The 16,643-nt window shown below is 38.4% G+C and overlaps 1 protein-coding gene across 1 annotated transcript in view; it reads right to left on the bottom strand.

Moving 5' to 3' along the window:
* Window positions 1–16,643, bottom strand: part of lingo1a (leucine rich repeat and Ig domain containing 1a) — a 144,270-nt gene that overhangs the window by 71,945 nt on the left and 55,682 nt on the right. The window contains exon 2 of the mRNA XM_036576583.1: window positions 191–332. The gene's annotated coding sequence lies outside the window, so the exon portion shown is untranslated. The remainder of the gene's footprint in view (window positions 1–190; window positions 333–16,643) is intronic.

A 16,643-nucleotide genomic window follows, 5' to 3' on the forward strand; every position in this document is an offset into this window, starting at 1 on the left:
GTGCTATTTTGTAATTGTATAACATTTTGTCTTAGTGTGTAATGGCAGTGGGTAATGTGTACTCTTATGCTTTGTAAATGCACATGAACAAACAACCTGAGCCAACCAGAATTCATAACTGTTCGAGTAAACTCTGCACGTGCTTCTAATATGCAATTTGCATTCGAAAAAGATGAGCAGGAATACTCACAGACAGGGGCTGCTGGTCTGCAGTAGAGGCTGGAGTTTAGTTTACACAGTGCAGGCCAGGTGAGAGAGAATCTTTAGCTCCTGAGTCCACATGCCCTCTGCTTCCTCCGTCCTCAATACCCTATCCACCAGCTTGTGCACTCCTGCAACACAACAGGACATAACAATAACAGTGGATAACCTTGTTTTTTCAGAAGGGCCTGTGGCTCACCTGTAAATCACGGCCAATATATTTGGTCTGGTGCGCCTTTCAACTATTGTAACAGTCAAAACAGGCTCAAGTGCAATAGACACAAATACAAAACACCACCTCACATGCAATGCAAGACATGCAATCGCCAGGTTTAAAGACTTTAATCTGATACATTAAATGTATGTCAAGCCCTTAAACCCTATAAATGTACTGTTTAGCAACTACTTTCAGTACTATGAGACTAACACAAGGGGAAAGGGGAGTCTGGGACTGAGATTCAAGTACAGTGATGGTTATTTCAAGTAACTTTGGTTGAGTGGTTTATTCAACAATTTGATATGAACATTCTGACACATGTATGGAATTTATACTGTACTTTACTGTACTACAGTAGTTTAACTTTATTTAGTTTAATAAAAACAGTTCTTTTTGTTGTTACCTGGCAAAATTAGATGGACAAAAATAAAAGAAACATAAGTTTGCGTTAAAAATGTAGAGACTCTGATTTTGTGGTCTTCACATTTACTGGCATTGCTCTTTTAGTGACAAAATTCACACATTTATATACTTCTTGACAAACACAAATTCCTCCACGTTTAAATATGGTTCCTTACATACACATGAGCAAAATTAATCATGCAGCAATGATGTTTACTTAGAAATGAACTCAAAGACATAAACTGATTAGACATTGGTTCACATGCCTGTGAGTCTCATCTACACCCTCCATACCCTTAGGCCTCAACCATGCCTTTCACCCATATCTCAACCATCTTCCTCACCCTCAGCTCTCCATTAACCTCATCTCAACTGCATTCAACCTCATTTCAACCATATTCTTCAGCCTCATCTTTACCACTTCTTTCAGCCTCATCTCAACCATGTCCTCCAGCTTCATCTCCACCACTTATATTCATAGAAGATCACCACAGTTTGATCATTTTCTTTCTCAAAAACATCTACTAAAGCTGCTGAGTTTGAACAGGGAAATCACCAAACTGAGCAGGGCTTCGAAATTGATGAGCCCTAGTTTAGACACTAGTATATACCTATTGTAAAACCTTCAATGTACAATATATCAGTGCAATGATATTTGGTACTTGTATGATCCATACCAGACTATACCACTGATATTTTATATAAGTTTAATGGTTACATTTGTTCTTTATCCAACAAAAAGAAGATCTTCTTCCTGTCCTTAATTACAGCTGTGAAGAACAGAGCCAATACTTTTTTAAGCTAGACAGAGTGATAGAGTGAGGGTCTGAGGGTCAGCCTGATTGGTTAACCCAGAAACAGAAGTAGAAGCATGTCCTTCAGGACAGCACAGGGAACAGCTGTTATTCTTTCAGCCTCTATGAAGACAGGCTTTAAAAGCCTATCATGAACAAATAAAATAAAGAGCAAAAATCCATAATATAAAGATGGCAAAAAAGGCTATTTAGAACATGATAATGAGCCATATGTTATGCTTGAACATAAGGAAAAATACATGCATTTGTTCTAATAGACATATCCTGTAACAAGCACTTAAAGGAGAAAGATTAAGAAGAAAATATGGCCACACAATTTCTTCTTATTATGCATTACTTATTATCGAGGCAGAGGTTATATGGCCAAAATACCTGTAATTCAGATTACACTGAAAAAAAGACAGTTTTCCTTAAAATTGTACATCTAATAGTAAGTTATCTGAAGAGCTGAACATTTTGGAGGAAATATGTAAATGTGATTTTTTTTGCAATATTGTAACTGCGATTTAAACTGCAATTATTTCTTTTTTTATAAATTAAGGTCCAGGCCTCTTAGTTTGGTCAAGAATACCAGAATATCCACTTTTTCTGGCTTGAAGCTTGAGCACTTGATGTGCTGTGCCAGACTGCCAGTTAGTTTTGGTTGTGCTATCATGTTGTCAAGCAACCAAACACATTGATCTAACTCATCTACAGGCAGATCACAAGATTCATTTTAGGTTAAATTTCCCCAATTAAGATACACAGATGAGCCAAAAGATCATGACCATCTGCCTAATATGCTGTTGGTCTTCCCCGTGCTCCCAAATCAGCTACGACCTGTCGAGGTACGGATGCAACAAGACCTCTGAATGTGTCCTGTGGTATGTGGGACTAAGCTTTTAGCAGTAGGTCCTGTAAGTTGTGAGGTGGAGCCGCCGTAGATCAGACTTGTTGTTCCAGCACATCTCACAGATGCTCTATCGGATTGGGATCTGGAGATACAGGGAATTCTCTGGAGTCCATAGAAACACACTGAACTGTGTGTCATGTTCCTGAAACCATCCTGAACAATGTGTGCAATGTTGCAGGGTCCCGCCCGTCCTTCCTTGGACCATTATCAGTACATGCTCACCACTGCAGACTGGGAGCCCCCACAAGCCTTGCTGTTTCGGAGGTGCTGCGACCCAGTTGTCTGACCATAAGGATTTGTCCCTTGTCAAAGTCACTCAGATCTTCACGTCTGCTCATTTCTCCCACATCCAACATGTTGATTACAAGAACCGACTGTTTGTTTACCATCTAATATATCCCAGATCTTGACGTGCTGTTGTTTCGAGACATTCAACATTATTTGCTTCATCTGTGAGTGGTCATAATGTTGTGACTCATCGGTGTATAAGATAATGCTGGTGTTAATATAGGCAATAATTAAAATGGCAGTTATTAAAATCTCAAATTGCAATTTCATTATAAAGAGGATTAATCTTTCAGTCCTGGTTAGCACAATAACGAATGTACTAATTCTCTTAATTATTTCAGGTTCAGTATAATGTAAATTGTAAAGTAGTGAAGTAAGTCACTTATTGAGGTTAAAAGACCAGAGCTGGGTTTCCCAAAAGCCTCTTAGCACAAAAAATATTCTTAAATTCTCTCTCTTCCAGTTAAGATAATCTCAACACTAAGATGCTTTTGTGAAACTGGGCTCAGATCATTTTTCCAGTATGTGTAGATCAAGCATTTCTTTTTACATTATCTATCATTTTTATTACTACTACAACAACTAATACAACTATTGAAAATACAAGCAACCTGAAACAAAATACATTACAGTAAATATGTTATAAATAAACAGATGAACAGATTTAGCAGACAATGGACACTACAACATACACAGAGTCAAGCACAAGCTTAAAGCACCAGGCACTATTAAGGAAGATATCCAACACTGATAAAATAGGTTATCTTGACCTGCATCTTGTCAGAGATAAAGATGTTGATCGAAACAGACAAAAAATAAACCAGTCCACAGTAGGGGAGCTGTAGTGTTTTGTTGAATATTGAGGTCACAACTCTTCAACTGAACAGTTTGGTGCCACGTTGAGTCTTTTGAAGGCAACAAACACACTAAAATATATATAATGGATCTGCAAAACTGAACTTATACACCAGAAGGTACCTTTTCACAAGAGAAGTGGAATTTATATAAAGAAAAGGATATCATGCACTATAGAACAAGGTGTTGACGTTTTGGGGCCGTTAAGATCAATGCCATATTGAGCTGTACTGTCAGGATATTAGTATCAGGACATACTCAAAAAAACCTTGTCTTGAGCACAGCATAGAATAAAACAAACAAATACTGACTGAAAACAACCCCCAAATGACACCACGTTCATCTCAGTCTATGGTTTTAAATGCAGTTAGAGACATTTGGTCTCAATGTCACAAATATTCTAAAAGCACAGATCTGTAGGCCTCAGAAATAAGACTAAGAAAAGTGCTCAGAAAGAAGGAAGATATATATATATATATATATATATATATATGTGTGTGTGTGTGTGTATACATATGTGGTGGATCATTCTCAGCACTGCAGTAACACTGATGTGGTGGTGGTGTATTAGTTTGTGTTGCGCTGGTCTGAGTGGATCAGACACAAAAGTGTTGCTGGAGTTTTCAAACACCTCAGTGTCACTGCTGGACTGAGAATAGTCCACCAACCAGAAATATCCAGCCAAAAGCATCCTGTGGGCAGTGTCCTGTGACCACTGATGAAGGACTAGAGGATGACCAACACAAACTGTGCAGCAAGAGATGAGCTACTGTCTCTGACTTTACATCTACAAGGTGGACTGATAAGGTAGGAGTGTTTAATAGAGTGGACAGTGAGTGGACACAGTGTTTAAAACTCCAGCAGCACTGCTGTGTCTGATCCACTCAGACCAGCGCAACACACACTAACACACCACTACCACGTCAGTGTTACTGCAGTGCTGAGAATGATCCACCACCCAAATAGTACCTGCTCTATGAGGGTCCATGGGGGTCCTGACCACTCAAGAACAGGGTAAAAGGGGGCTCACAAAGTATGCAGAGAAACAGATGGACTACAGTCTGTAATTGTAGAACTACAAAGTGAACCTATATAGTAAGTGGAGCTGATAAAATGGACAATGAGCGTAGAAACAAGGAAGTGGTCATAATGTTATGCCTGATCAGTGTATACACACACACATTTTGTGTACAACTTTTTTTTTACTATAGTTTCTCTGTTCATTTTTAAGAAGAGCCAAAGCAATTCTGGACCAGACACTAGTCTCTATTTCACATCTGACATCTGAGATCCTCTTCTTTTGCAATAACGAACTCCAATGTCAAAGGAAAAGTCATACTAAAATAAAAAATGGCAGAGTTTTAGACAAGGAAACTCAATAAAAAGCAGAGTGAAAGTAAGTTCACTAGTCTTCAAAGAAAAAAAAACACATCAGCAAACAAGAATACAATGCAACACAAAATTGAAAACTTCTGACCAAGTATATTTCCTTGGTGAAGCAGTATTAAATCAAAAGAACTTTCTCTTTGATTTTCTTTAAAGGAAAGGTGAGAGTGTGGGTTTGAGACTAAGGCAAACCATCAGCTTTTGTTGTTTTATTGATCAGGAGAAACACTATGTACACCTACAAAGTCATTCTTACTGCAATAGCTACTCTTGAACTACAAAAGTGATGCAACATCAATAAAACAATCAATAAAACTATTTAAATGAACAGTGGCAATTACAGACCATCCTGACATAACTTGTTTTTGGGGAAAGGATCAAATTTTCACTCGTTGGGCAAATCAATTAACAGCAATGCAGAGTGAATTACTGAATTAAATCTGTCACTCAAAAGCCCAGGAAAGTAAATAAGGCAGATTTTCCTTAGTATAGAACTTTTAGCATAACACAATCTACTGGCTGGATGGCTAGAGCTTCAGCCATACTAGCTTCAGTTATCTCCACCTGAGAGGCAGAGAGGTGGGATGTGATGGTGTATAATAACACCACAACCCCAACACTGAGAAGAGTGCAGGGCAGTTAAATAGCTCCAGTGAGTTATGAGGTTACATGCATTCGGTTCTTATTCAAGTCTCACCTTAAGAGGAAAATAATAGCTAGAGAATATTGCGCTGTTGCATTAGCAGTATATTAGAGTTTCTAGTGGCAATTTTATTGCCGCAATCTATACCCCATGGAAGCCTTAAGGAGGTAAAAATTACATCATATCTTACTGTAGTTCCCCCTTACTGTGGCCCTTGACAGCAATCTGCACCATGATTTAACATCATATCCCTGCATATTCATATCACTCTGGAATATATTGTAAATAACACTGGATCATTTGTCTTTTAGACTCTGCTCATATGGCCATATTTACATACTCAAATATCTTTTTTGACGCTTTTAATTATTTGGCTCTTTTATATGTGTTTTTTTTATTAAAACATGCTAATTAATAGTCTTACACACTTGTCTGGTCTGTTGAGTATGTTACATGCCATACACATAAGCACTCACCAAGACAAAGGCCTCATATACACTATATATATATATATATATATATATATATATATATATATATATATATATATATATATATATATATATTCCTAATTATTGAGTCCAAGTGTTACAGACACACTCACAAATTTCTTGTGAAAAGCCTTCCCAGAAGAGTGAAGGCCATTATAGCCACAAAGGGGGGGGCAACTCTATATAAAGGCCCATGTTTTTGGAATGGCACGTCCACAAAGCTTATATAGGCGTCATAGTCCGGTGTCCACATACTTTTGGCCTTATAGTGTATGTACAATATACTTGAAGGGGAAAAAATAACAGATTCTGATTAAAATAAATAAATAAATAAATAAATTCCCTAATGCTTAATGACAAAGTCAAGCAAAGCTTTCCATTATTTACCCACATGGTTGCTGCAGTAACAATTATTCAATATTTGCCATCTGTTTTCAATAGCAGATGCATGCAAGAGCACTAATAACAGCTAAGGAGGTCTTTATGTGTTAAGCTTAACTCCAATTTTAAAGTGCATCCTGAAGCTGTGAGCAAATCAGTCAGTTAACTTAATCTTAGTCAGTCAAAATATGTATCAACTTCTTCACTGGCACATGGAACAATGGATACAAGGAACCATGATGAAATCTAGGCCTTCCTGGCTTTCCTTGCTTAGCTGTACCTCTGTATTGCAGTTTTATAACTACATACTGTGATTGTGATATGCCATGCAATATGTTATGAACACATCAGTGAATCAATAATGTAATGGTTAAATCCTGGCCTGTGTTAGTTCCTCTGAATACCCTGACTCATCCAAATACTCACAGAAACACTCAGCTGGGACTCTTATTGATCTGGATGCTTACAGCACATAGTAAAAATAAATAAATTGATTAAAACATTGGTCTATTCTGTCTTTTTTCAGTACCTATTACTCTCCTCTCTCTTCACATTTCCCCTCTATAGACATTTATATATTGTCAATGTTGAACAAAAAATTGTATATACATTTTTTTACATAATTTGAAAACTCCAGAGACCCTTTACATTGTGTTAAAATTTCATGATCAACAGATGAATAGACAAGTGGAAGCAGTACAAAATTACTTAAATAGTAAAAAATGCTATATTATAATTAAACCAGCCATATTTGATCAATAAAAATGGTCAGAGGGCTTATTTGCATATTTCAGTCTTCTCTGAAATCTTTCAAAGACCAGTATCACTATGTTGACTAATAAACAATGTATTGCGCTGACCTGACAGACACTGTTGGTTTCTGTTCAGTGGTTTATTTGGATCAATATCAGTTGTGGATAAAAATGATACTGCGCTTAAAAAGGGAAGCCCACAGACTCTGTGTGCGTGTAGTACATGAATAGTTTGTGTTGTAAAAAGAGCTACAGAAGAGATAAAGACTGGTAAGCACCTGCTCGGCCCTTTCGGATAAGTGGAAATTTGGCAAATATCCAGGAACTTCAGCTTGTACATAATGCTGGTAGGATTTGCAAATGCCCTACTTATTTTAGATATTTGTCAAATATGCTGTCAGAGCTTCTCTCTCTCTCTCTCTCTCTCTCTCTCGCTCTCTCTCTCTCTCTCTCTCTAAGATGCATGGTGTTGAGGAATTCGGGGGGTGGATTACTGGCTTTATGTTTGGGGAAAGTGGTGGTATGATGCTCAGTTTGATGACAGCATGGGGTTTATCTCTGCCTGAGATTACAGGCTGGAGCTGCTGCGACTTTAAAATCACACAGCCAAGGAACATTTGCATGTCCCTGATCTGGTGTTAAAAGTGGAATATTGTGTTTGTCATGTTTACCTTTGCAGTAGAACTAGTCACAGTGTTGCACTTTCAATGTAGCAGCCTCTCAACTTTGCAATACATCCAGTACCCAAGATTTTTAAACACTGTTAGAGATAATGAAACCTAATCATTTCAGAAAGTTAAACAGTGCACACAAGAGTTTAAATTAATGAGCATATAGACGGTTAGTGGCACATTTTGTAATGTTTCCATGGCAGCAATTAGATCTGTCAGTTTTTATATTACTTTGAAAATAGTATAATGCGACCTACGCTCTTTAAAAATAAATTTGAAGAACTATTTATGTGAATCTGCCCTTCGATGGACTGGTTATCTGTCCGGGGTGTATCCTGCCTTCTGCCCAATGACTGCTGGGATGGGCTCCAGCAGCCCCCCAGAGGGTTAAGCAGTTTAGAAAATGTGTGTGTGTGTATTTGTGTGAATCAGACTTTTTTTTTAAGTTTAAAGAACCTCCACATGATGTAATGATTCTTAGGATTTTTAGGAACCCATACCTTAAAAGTTTGTCTGCACTCTAAAAAAGATAGTTCTTCAAGGGTTCTTTAGTAAAGAAAAAGGTTCTATATAGAACCATGAACACTCAAAGAACCCTTTGCATGATTAAAGGGTTCTTTGCATTGTGAAGTGGTTCTTCAAATTGATGGATAATGTGTTGTTGATAGCACCAAAAATGGTTCCACTATCGTTACAAGCCAAAGAACCCTTTTTGGGTACTATATAGAACCCCTTTTTTTTTTAAAGTGTGACTTCAAAATAGTGGAACCCTTTTTGGTCTTATATAGAACCCTTTTTCAGAAAGTGTTCTTTATATGCACCAAAAGGGGTTCCACTGTTGTTATAAGCCAAAGAACCCTTTTGGGTACTATACAGAGCCCTTTTTTAAGAGTGTGACTTAGTGGATGTGACTTAGTGGAACCCTTTTTGGTGCTATATAGAACCCTTCCTCAGAATGGATTCTACGTAGCACCAAAAAGGGTTCCACTGTTGTCACAAGCCAAAGAACCCTCTTTAAGTCATATATAGAACTCTTTTTTTCATAAGAATGCGACTTCAAAGAAAACATTTCAAAAATCAAGAATGACCCTCAGTTACTTTTCCTTTTCATTAAATATAGCAAACAAATCTTAAAGATTGCCACCCATGAGTTTCACGTGATCCATGAATTTCTCTCCTTTAGAGTTTTTGTAATAGACAGGACCTAACAGTTCAGAGGCTGGTCAAAAAGTACTGAAACAAGGCAGTTCAAAAGAGGAAGATCTAAGGAAATCAACTTTTGTGGCACAAAAACAGTCAACAAGGTCACCTCAGGTGATTCAGAGCAATAAGGAACACAGGAGATAAAGCTGAAAGTGCACTGTGGGAAACCAATTGTTGCATTATTCATGACCGAGTCGTTTGAAAGGTGTCAGACGCGATATATTATCTCGTGTTTATTATCAAAAAAATTTTGAATGGAAAACTTCAAACGAAGCAGGATGGCAGCGGGAGGAATGGGAGGGGGGTCTCAGATAGCACAGCAGGCCCGAGTGAGAAATGAAAGATTGCACTGTTTGCCTGATAGTTGCGGAGGAAGTGTCATGTTCCTCTGCTCCTCTGTTTGCTTGTATGACCTGAATATGGCTTTTTGCAGGCAGGTGGCTCAGGGGGAAGCTAATCCAGTTGAGAATAGACATGTTTTCCACTGCTGGATTGAGAGAGGAAGTGGGGCAGAGATGATACGAGGGGCCCAAGGAGCCAGCCATCCATGTGCAGAATGAGATAGCCTAATCTTGTCACAGGCACCAGGAGAGGAGGACAAGTCTTCTGGAAGTGAAGGCTGCTGCTCAGGGGAAACAATTTGTGCCTCCTAACATGGGGGGTCTTTGTAAAAGTTTGAATGTTTTTTAACCTGTAATTTAATCGGTGGCTTTTATCAGGTCTTGGCCTTGAGATTCACTCTAAAAGCCACTGTTTTGTGGACCAAGTCATGTGGAAAATTATGACATGATGATATCACAGTGTAAAACATAATGTTTGTGAATCATGATGTGATGATGCATTGTGGAGAACCAACATCAGCACAAATTAACAATGCACTCCAACTACGTTCAACATAGAGTTATATGCAAATGTTTGAATACTCCTGGTCAAATGACAAGTTTTGTGGATTTTCTAAGTAAAAATTAGTTAACACGTCCTCTACACGTCCTCTACAGAGACCTTCAATATGGCAATTTACTAAACATTTCAGTTCACAGATTGTATTCGTTTGTATAACAAGTTAAAAAAAATACAATATACTTTTTTACAGTGAACATTTGATGTTTTTTAATGTTAAATTCAGTAAATAAACAGTAATTGTGCATTAAAATGTGCAGAGGTGTGCACTCTGTAGAGGATGTGTCGATACTGTCTTAGAAAATCAACTGTCAATTGACCAGGGTGCCTAAACTTTTGCATACAGCTATACATGCAGCAACCGTATTGAAAAGTCACATTAGTAAAAGGGAGGAGTTGGTTACAAGCACACACTTGATTAAAGTAAATTCACTGCATCATATTTTTCAGTCAAGCAGAAATAGCTGATTTTTTAAAACCTTTAAAATGATACAGACAGCCGGGAAAATATTTTTCGCTGCTTCTCTAATTTTGTTTTTGTGTTGTCCTGTTCCCCCAGGAACAGGTGTGCATTTGTCTCTAAACAGCCCCCCTCATGAGACAGCACACACCCTTCCTTCCGCCCGACCTCAGCCATCTATCCCACCCTGCCGCCTCCATCTGAGTAGCCCCCCCACCCTTTCACTCTCCACCCTCAGCCCTGGCAAGATTAGCCAGTTTTACCATTTTAACTTCCAGAGGGGAGAAAGCAGCAGCAGAGGCTGTCACTGTGACGGCGCCTCAGGAATAATTACGGCCAGACTGATAGATGGCCGTAGCTGCAGGAGAAGAATGGAGTAATTCTCATATCCAGTCCTACTGCAAAATGCCAGCAGCCATTAACTGGAATGACGGGGAATTAAATTCTCTGCACTATTTTAACAGGATCCCATTTGCTGTGGAAAGCCTGAATATTGCCCTGTACTTCTCAATTTAGCCTGGGAATTTCTAGGCATTTTGAGTGACACTCGATATGACGCAATCATTATACTTCTGCTGCTGTTTTTGCAACCGTGTGCTTGTGTGATGTCCTAACACACAGTCCATTTGCAACTTGTTGAACTATTTTCTGAGCTGTTTCTCCTGTGATCATTCAGAGAAAGTTTTTGGACCGTTACATCAGCCGCTGTTGACATTGTGTTTAGAAAGAAAACGATGTCACACTGAAAAAATAAAGCATTGACTTTGCTTGATCCAAATTTGTACATCATTTCCACATGAATAAAACATACTACATCAACACAGTCACTGCCAAGATGAAAGATCAATTTATGTTCTGTGCTTTATTCATGTGGAAATGATGCACATATCATCGCTGTCCAAAAAAAGTACATTTTGCAAAGGTCTACCACTTCCAGGCTGAGCTGTTGTTCTTAAATGCTTCAATTTCAATAACAGCACTTACAGTTGACCAGGGCAGATCTAGCAGGGCAGAAATTTCACTGATAATCCTATGACAGTGTCACATTTAAAGGCACTGAGCTAAACAGTATGACCCGTTCCACTGCCAACATTGGTCTCTGCTTGATTTTTAAACCTGTTAGCAATGGCTGTGGCTGAAACACCTCAACATAATAACTAGAAGGGTGTCCACATACATTTGGCCTTATAAAAAACAAACAGAAAATGGACAGCGATGAGGTTAAAGGAATGTTGATGTTAAATGAATGACAATTTTTAATACATAACCACTAATGTTTTCAGATCCTTTGTGGACAGGAAAAAAAAAAGTGACTCACTATGAACCTATATTAAGCATGACACGCTCCTGTCATGTCTCTGCTCTGTTAGTGCTTTAGCAGTTACTATCCATCTAATTTACAGTACCATTGTCAGTGCTGATTTCAAACAGCATATAACCAAGACTAAGAGCTTTGACCTGTGTGTAAAATTTATAACATGAAAACAAAAACAAAAAGCCAAAGGTAGACACTGTTGTAATGTTTCTTACGTAAAATAAATACTGTAAGATGACAAAGTGTATTAAAGGAAAGACTAAAATGGTCATAACCTAATCTAGATGGCTTGTTTGTGCACTCTCATAGAGGCAGCATTATAGCATCATCACAACATAACATTTTCGATGTTCACAGCTAAATATATCAGCAGGGTCTGTTGTAAACAGGTGATGAAACTCAGTATCGTTGGGTCTGCTTAAAGTGGGGACACTACTTACCACTCTTAATCTTAATTACAGATAGAAATCACACAAACAATGCATGTTTGTGTGATTTCCAAGGACTTTTATAGTTTTTATGCTTAAATAAATACAAGATTGACAAAGCTGTTCTTTGATCATCACAAATTTTCAGTGGATGCTGTCAGCATGACAATGTTCACACAGCTCCGTGCCACCACTATTTGCACAAAAAGACCAAGATGTAAACACAGCATTATCTGGCTCCACTGTTTCTGCTAATGGTGATAACTTAGCTAAGTTCTGGGAAGTTCCTTTTGGCTACTTACCTACAGTAGCTAATGGTCAGTATTGCATTACCATTGGTAAAGAAAACAAGCAATGAGAACATCTATACCCCTAACACTGTTAAAGGGGTTTTGTTTGTCGATTACGACAATGGGGGGATACATTTTGTAACTGTGGCATGTGCCTGTTCCCTGGGCCCCAATGACGGCTGCGAGAGCCAGGCCTGAAGTCTGCAAATGTGTGAGGCACCGTCCCCGCTCCGCATCTCGGCCGTGTGGGACTGGAGACACTGCCCTGGAGGCGGGGCTAAGGACTTCATCCGGGCTGTTTGACTATAATGAAGTTAGTTAGTGGTTGTTATCCTAATGATGTAATGATGTTTCTGGGACAGAATGCTTGCTGATTGCCCCCCAACCTGTGACCAATTGCTTCCGCCTCCACAAATTGAAATCCTGACTACAGCACTACTGCAATACCACCATTTGATCCATAAAACTAATTTTAAAATGATATTTGTCCATATCTCTTTATTTGCTCTTTATCATTTCATTTGCTCTGAAATGCAATGTACAAAATTACATTTTGCTATGAAGATTCTTCTGCAAGAAAAAAGAACTAAATATGCTCAGAAATGGAAAGATGCTTTATAATACGTTGATATATAGGCCCATGCTTAAGCAGTTGTTTGGGTACTGTAGTCACCATGAGGTTAAATGGCACAAAACACACATTTTAACACAATGTTTAGATGGAGGAGTGGACGTCAGGAGTGGATTTCATTTCCAATGCACAAAGCATAATGTGGTGTACACCATGGGCCACACTGCTGTGAGGAGCTCAAGGAGTGTGGCCATGCAAAGTGGCTCTTGGAGCACACCACTCCTGGGTAAGAAGAACACTCATTGCTGCTGTTGTTGCTAATGTTGTTGCTTTTATTAGTGGCCAAGTAGGGTGGGCTCTGTAGTGTAACTAGTGGTGAGAAGTTTCCATCTTGCTCATACGTTGTGTCCTCCCACATTAGCTCCCTTTCTGTGTTACACGCCGGGGAGCAATGGGCTGGGCATTGCTTGCTGCCTTTTTGAAATAAAATAGCATTCGTCTGTGCACACAATGTTTTCTGTGTCTATTTACAGTGTATTTCCTATATTGCAGCAACATGTCAGTTTAATCCAAACAGTAAATGTTGTAGAGTTGATGAAGTGGCAGTGCAGTGCTTTTCAGAAACAATGAAATTAGCATCACCTGTTTTTTCTTTATAGGGTATATACCATTGACAGAGAGGTGAGGAGCACTGCTGAATTATGTTCAAGGTATAATTAAGCTGCTCGTCGTAGCCCAGTCTCAGCAGTGCTTTGGGATTTATAATAACTACTGATTTTAAAGAAGACTGCAAATAAATCAGCAAATGAAGGGTGCACATCAAAACACTCTGAATGACTTTGTTTACATCTTAACCAGTAATTATGCAGAAATGCTAAAAAGGATGGAACTCTCCTTCAAATCACCTCATCAATTTTAGCAGCAATAGTTGCTGCATGGATTGATTATACATCTCTCTTATTGAGAGTCAGCCATGTAGACACGATTGACTTTATGTGACATTTTAGGATTTTCTGAAGTATGAAATATGCTGTTTTTTTGCTCATGTTGGTCTTTTACTGCTTTAAATCCTTAATAGGATCCTGCTAATAGATATACCATGTTTAAAAATGAAGAACAAATGAAAACAGGCAACACTGGGCATAGAGACATAGAGGCATTCTGGCATTCTGACAAAATCTGCGCAGTTTACAGTGAAGCGGGCATCTAAAATAGATCAGAACTGACTTATGAGTAATAAACTGCAGTCCAGAATGTTGCTGAAAATCATTCTAAATAGATGGATCATTAAAAGAAATTGCTTAAAGAGAAATTCTGTGAAAGACAACATCATTTCTAAAATAGCTGCAGTTGATCAGAGGACAGAGGATGTTTTTTTACAAGATAAAGGACAAATGCTAGAAAAAAGAAAATTTTGAAGAGTTAATTGGAGGTGATGACCACAGTGCACCTGAGTGAAGAGGTCTCATAAAAAGGCAGTTGCTTTAAGAGACATTATACATAATAAGGTTCTTGCTCTTGTGGCAGCGTTCATGTAAATTAGAACATCATAACTAATGGCTGACACAAAAGTTGTACAAAGTGTTCTTTATGTTGTCAAATCTAAAATCTACATTAGTCCTCAATTAGTAAGGTAGATATTCAGTTCCAAAATTTTGTATAGTTTCTGAAATGTGAAACAATGAGGACACTTTTGTCCCTGTGGGGAACTTTCCAGAAGGACCTCATGCGTCATTCCTTTGCTTATTTAATAAACAGTGACAGGCTTTGAGAAGATGCCATATGTTCAGCACAGGAACAACAAAACCACAACACCTACAGCGATTACAAAACGTTTAGTGTGGGCTGTTTCGGGAGGGGTGCCATAACCAGACCAGCTCATTACTGCTTAAAATCACTACACGTATCTTTTCAACATTTGACTGACAAATATTGCTTATGGTATGATATAGCTGAAGTACACAAACCTGGACCCTATGGCCAGGTCCTGGTCCTGTTTTTTTTATCATTTGTAGTTGAACTGAAGTGCTGATGTAACTAATTGACCACCAAGTGTCATTCCTATAAGTAATTTTGAATGCCAGGACCCGAAATTACATTTAAAGTCTAGATTTGAAGGCCTGTTATAGGTTAATTGGCCTATTCATGCTTCACAAATGGGTTCTTTTGTAGCAACAATGCATTTTTTTTGCAAATTGCAATGCAAAACTGTGACAATGTGCATCTTGAAAAATGGGTGTTCTATAAATTATGGCATTGAATGCAATTGCTTCATTTGAGCACTCCAGCATGTTCACTAATAAGCTGTGCAACGACATGGATACAGTCATGATGTTGCTTCATTCTAATTTTGTTCAAAATATTGTATTGCAAACAGAGAATTGTGAACCTAGTATCCAGAATTGAATCTAATTGTGGGCTGAGTATAGTGTTAGCCTGGCTTTACACGGTGAAACTTTCATGCAACTCTTATGCAACTTTTAGCTGTACTTGAGTTACATAATGTGAAGTGGTGTCCTGCAACTCTGTTGAAACCTAGCTGCAACAGTTGTAAGCCAGCCTCCAGCTGAGTCCAGGTCATTTTTTATTTTGTCAGTTTTCTGATCCACGACAACATGGTTTCTGTGTGAACTAGCCAGCTAATGCTAACAGCTGTTTAAGCAGCTATTTGTGCAGCATTTACTCTTCTTTGTTAGCCTGCAGTTAATGTGATTTACATTTTCATTTTATCTTCTTTTATATATTTTTTTAATTTTACACAGAGCTCAAATTCATTTGGGATCCAAAGCATGGAAAGTATTGCACTCCTCGATGAACCCCTTGTTGTGCTTCTAGGACAGGATGAGTGAGACATCAAGTAGGTTAAGTGAGGAGTGGCTAATTGAACATTTCAAAAGCTAACATACATACAACAGACAGATAAATAAAGGGCATATAAAGAGATATAGAAAAAAAACAGAAAATAATGGTTGCTAAAATAAAATGATGATGAAGATGATGATGCTAAATTGCACCTCACAGTTGACCTTATACAGTGAGAATGATATGATTTGTAAAGAGGTTTGAGCTAATTTGCTAATTTGGCATAGCAATGTGTTTTCACTAACATAATGCTAACATTAGCTTGATTACCCACACACTGATCAGCCATTGCATTAAAACCGTCTCCTTGTTTCTCCACTAATTGCCCATTGTATCAGCTCCACTTACCCTTTAGGAGCACATTGTAGTTCCACAATTACAGACTGTAGACCACCTGTTTCTCTGCATACTTTGTTAGCCCCCTGTCACCCTGTTCTTTAACGGTCAGGACCCCCAGAGGACCACCACAGAGCAGGCATTATTTGGGTGGTGGATCATTCTTAGCACCACAGTGGTGTGTTATTGTGTGTTGCGTTGGGACGAGTGGATCAGACAACAATTACAGTTCACTGTTCACTCACTGTCCACTCTGTTAGATACACCTACCTTGTTGGATTCCC

Source organism: Colossoma macropomum, unplaced genomic scaffold (genome assembly GCF_904425465.1).
Source record: "Colossoma macropomum unplaced genomic scaffold, Colossoma_macropomum, whole genome shotgun sequence".
Lineage (NCBI taxonomy): Eukaryota > Metazoa > Chordata > Actinopteri > Characiformes > Serrasalmidae > Colossoma > Colossoma macropomum.